This window comes from Ailuropoda melanoleuca, chromosome 16 (genome assembly GCF_002007445.2).
Source record: "Ailuropoda melanoleuca isolate Jingjing chromosome 16, ASM200744v2, whole genome shotgun sequence".
Taxonomy (NCBI): Eukaryota; Metazoa; Chordata; class Mammalia; order Carnivora; family Ursidae; genus Ailuropoda; species Ailuropoda melanoleuca.
The window spans coordinates 38,931,774-38,936,815 of record NC_048233.1 but is presented as its reverse complement, the minus strand read 5'-3'; positions in this window follow the sequence as shown (position 1 = coordinate 38,936,815).

Here is a 5,042-nt window from a genome sequence, read left to right as displayed (position 1 = left end):
CCAGAAAAGAGCCCAAATAGCCAAAGGAATGTTGAAAAAGAAAACCAAAGCTGGTGGCATCACAATTCGGGAATTCAAGCTCTATTACAAATCCATAATCATCAAGGCAGTATTNTAATCCTAAAATTTGTATGGAACCAGAAAAGAGCCCAAATAGCCAAAGGAATGTTGAAAAAGAAAACCAAAGGTGGTGGCATCACAATTCGGGAATTCAAGCTCTATTACAAATCCATAATCATCAAGGCAGTATGGTACTGGCACAAAAACAGACACATAGATCAATGGAACAGAACAGAGTGCCCAGAAATGGACCCTCAATTCTATGGTCAACTCATCTTTGACAAAGCAGAAAAGAATATCCAATGGAAAAAAGATAGCCTCTTCAACAAATGGCCTTGGGAAAATTGGACAGCCACATGCAGAAGAATGAAACTGGACCATTTCATTATGCCATATACAAAAATAGACTCAAAATGGATGAAAGACCTAAATGTGACACAGGAGTCCATCAAAATCTTAGAGGAGAACACAGCAGTAACCTCTTCAACCTTGGCTGTAACAACTTCTTGCTAGACACGTCTCCAAAGGCAAGGGAAACAAAGGCAAAAATGAACTATTGGGATTTCATCAAGAAAAAAAGCTTTTGTACTGCAAAGGAAAATTCGACAAAACCAAAAGGCAACCAACAGAATGGGAGAAGATATTTGCAAATGACATATCAGATAAAGAATTAGTACCCCAAATCTATAAAGAACTTATCAAACTCAACACCCAAAGAACAAATAATCAAATTAAGAAATACGCAGAAGACATGAACAGGCATTTATCCAAAGAAGAAACACAAATGGCTAACAGACATATGAAAAAATGCTCCACATCACTTGGCATCAGGGAAATACAAATCAAAACCACATTGAGATACCACATCANTTGGGATTTCATCAAGAAAAAAAGCTTTTGTACTGCAAAGGAAAATTCGACAAAACCAAAAGGCAACCAACAGAATGGGAGAAGATATTTGCAAATGACATATCAGATAAAGAATTAGTACCCCAAATCTATAAAGAACTTATCAAACTCAACACCCAAAGAACAAATAATCAAATTAAGAAATACGCAGAAGACATGAACAGGCATTTATCCAAAGAAGAAACACAAATGGCTAACAGACATATGAAAAAATGCTCCACATCACTTGGCATCAGGGAAATACAAATCAAAACCACATTGAGATACCACATCACACTGGTCAGAATGGCTAAAATTAATAAGTCAGGAAATGACAGATGTTGGTGAGGATGCAGAGAAAGGGGAACCCTCTTACATTGTTGGTGGGAAAGCAAGCTGGTGCAACCACTCTGGCAAACAGTATGGAGGTTCCTCAAAAAGTTGAAAATAGAGTTACCCTACGACCCAGCAATTGCACTACTAGGTATACAAAAGTAGTGATCCGAAGAGGCACTTGCACCCCAATGTTTTTAGCAGCAATGTCCACAGTAGCCAAACTATGAAAGAGCCCAGATGTCCATCAACAGATGAATGGCTGAAGAAGAAGTGGTATATTGGGTGATGGGTGGCTCAGTCAGTTAAGCCTTTGGCTCAGGTCATGATCTAAGGATCCTGGGATCAAGTCCCATATTGGGCTCCCTGCTCAGGAGGGACTCCCTGGGGGGTCTGCTTCTCCCTCTTCCCATCCCCCTTCCCTGCTTGTGCTCACTCTCTCTCTCTCTCTCACAAATAAATAAATAAATACATAAATTTAAAAAAATCTTAAAAAAGGAGTGATATATATATATATACATATATATATATATATATATGTATATATATATATATCACTCCTTTTTTAAGATTTTTTTAAATTTATGTATTTATTTATTTATTTTTGTGAGAGAGAGAGAGAGTGAGCACAAGCAGGGAAGGGGGATGGGAAGAGGGAGAAGCAGACCCCCCAGGGAGTCCCTCCTGAGCAGGGAGCCCAATATGGGACTTGATCCCAGGATCCTTAGATCATGACCTGAGCCAAAGGCAGACGCTTAACTGACTGAGCCACCCATCACCCAATATACCACTTCTTCTTCAGCCATTCATCTGTTGATGGACATCTGGGCTCTTTCATAGTTTGGCTACTGTGGCCATTGCTGCTAAAAACATTGGGGTGCAAGTGCCTCTTCGGATCACTACTTTTGTATACCTAGTAGTGCAATTGCTGGGTCGTAGGGTAACTCTATTTTCAACTTTTTGAGGAACCTCCATACTGTTTGCCAGAGTGGTTGCACCAGCTTGCTTTCCCACCAACAATGTAAGAGGGTTCCCCTTTCTCTGCATCCTCACCAACATCTGTCATTTCCTGACTTATTAATTTTAGCCATTCTGACCAGTGTGATGTGGTATCTCAATGTGGTTTTGATTTGTATTTCCCTGATGCCAAGTGATGTGGAGCATTTTTTCGTATGTCTGTTAGCCATTTGTATTTCTTCTTTGGATAAATGCCTGTTCATGTCTTCTGCGTATTTCTTAATTTGATTATTTGTTCTTTGGGTGTTGAGTTTGATAAGTTCTTTATAGATTTGGGGTACTAATTCTTTATCTGATATGTCATTTGCAAATATCTTCTCCCATTCTGTTGGTTGCCTTTTGGTTTTGTCGAATTTTCCTTTGCAGTACAAAAGCTTTTTTTCTTGATGAAATCCCAATAGTTCATTTTTGCCTTTGTTTCCCTTGCCTTTGGAGACGTGTCTAGCAAGAAGTTGTTACAGCCAAGGTTGAAGAGGTTACTACTGTGTTCTCCTCTAAGATTTTGATGGACTCCTGTGTCACATTTAGGTCTTTCATCCATTTTGAGTCTATTTTTGTATATGGCATAATGAAATGGTCCAGTTTCATTCTTCTGCATGTGGCTGTCCAATTTTCCCAAGGCCATTTGTTGAAGAGGCTATCTTTTTTCCATTGGATATTCTTTTCTGCTTTGTCAAAGATGAGTTGACCATAGAATTGAGGGTCCATTTCTGGGCACTCTGTTCTGTTCCATTGATCTATGTGTCTGTTTTTGTGCCAGTACCATACTGCCTTGATGATTATGGATTTGTAATAGAGCTTGAATTCCCGAATTGTGATGCCACCACCTTTGGTTTTCTTTTTCAACATTCCTTTGGCTATTTGGGCTCTTTTCTGGTTCCATACAAATTTTAGGATTATTTGTTCCAGTTCTGAGAGAAAAGTTGATGGTAATTTGATAGGAATTGTGTTGAATGTGTAGATCGCTCTAGGTAACATAGACACTTTAATAATATTTGTTCTTCCAATTCACGAACATGGAACATTTTTCCATTTCTTTGTGTCTTCCACAGTTTCTTTCATTAGTGTTCTATATACTTTGAGTACAGATCCTTTCTGTACAGATCCTTTACCTCTTTGGTCAGGTATATTCCTAAGTATCTTATGGTTTTTGGTGCAATTGTAAATGGGATCAACTCCTTAATTTCTCTTTCTTCTGTCTCATTGTTAGTGTATGAAATGCAACTGATTTCTGGGCATTAATTTTATATCCTGCCACTTTGTTGAATTCCTGTATGAGTTCTAGCAATTTGGGGGTAGAGTCTTTTGGGTCCTCCATATAAAGTATCATGTCATCTGTGAAGAGTGAGAGTTTGACTTCTTCTTTGCTGATTTCTTTTATTTCTTTTTGTTGTCTGATTGCGGAGGCTAGGATTTCCAGTACTATGTTGAACAACAGTGGTGATAGTGGACATCCCTGCCATGTTCCTGACCTTAGGGGAAAAGCTCTCAGTTTTTCCCCTTTGAGAATGATACTCACTGTGGGCTTTTCGTATATGGCTTTTATACTATTGAGGTACGTTCCCTCTATCACTACACTGTGAAGAGTTTTAATCAAGAAAGGATGCTGTACTTTGTCAAGTGCTTTTTCTGCATCTATTTCGAGGNCAGAGAGGGAGACAAACCATAAGAGACTCTTAATCACAGAAAACAAACTGAGGGTTGCTGGAGGTGAGGGGAGTGTAGGGATCAGGTAACTGGGTGATGGACATTAAGGAAGGCATGTGATGTAATGAGCACTGGGTATTATATAAGACTAATGAATCACTGAACTCTATCTCTGAAACTAACAATACAGTATGTGTTAATTAATTGAATTTAAATAAAGAGATGAATTGGTCCTTTTAAGCATAAGAACAGTTATAGAAATAGTAATACAAATACAACAATTCAAAATAATACTATGTAAATTGAGAGTAGGCCTTTGGTGTGGATACAGAATGTGAATTCATAGTGCTAAGGGACTTTGCAAGGATTTTGCACAATCCCAAAATAAAAGCACCAATAGAAATCACTCCCTTTCCAAATTGTATTTGATTTAAATAACTCTCTAATTCAATTAAGAATTTGCCTGAAATATGTGTGTCAAGTCCAAGATCTAGCCTCATTGTCCACCTAGTGATAATTTACCTGGATTATGGAAGGAAGTAGAACAAGGTGAGTGTATTAACCAGAAGAAGTAATGATCAATATTATTGTAGATCTAAGGTGTGGAGGGTGTTCCTCCAAAAGGTAGTCCTGGGCTCCCTCTATAAATTACCACTCATCCACAAACTGAAGTTTTGGAGGGCAACTGCCAAATGTGTTTTGAAGCAGATGCTTTTGATTCCTTCATCTCTAGAAGTCCTCCAAATAGGACTGGCTTGAGAAACCTGATTTTTACCACAGCATCTGAGAGAATGAACATAGCTTCCTAGCATATTTTTGAAAAATCAATGTGTTGTAAATGCCTCCTCACTGCCTTGATTCAGATTTCAGCCTTCACACAGAGCACCCTACCTGTCTGGAAAGGGAGATTTTTAAAAAAAATTTTTTTAATTTATTTGACAGAGAGAGATACAGCCAGTGAGAGAGGGAACACAGGCAGGGGGAGTGGTAGAGGAAGAAGCAGGCTCCCAGCGGAGGAGACCAACGTGGGGCTGGATCCCAGAGCTCCGGGATCACACCCTGAGCCAAAGGCAGACACTTAACGACTGAGCCACCCA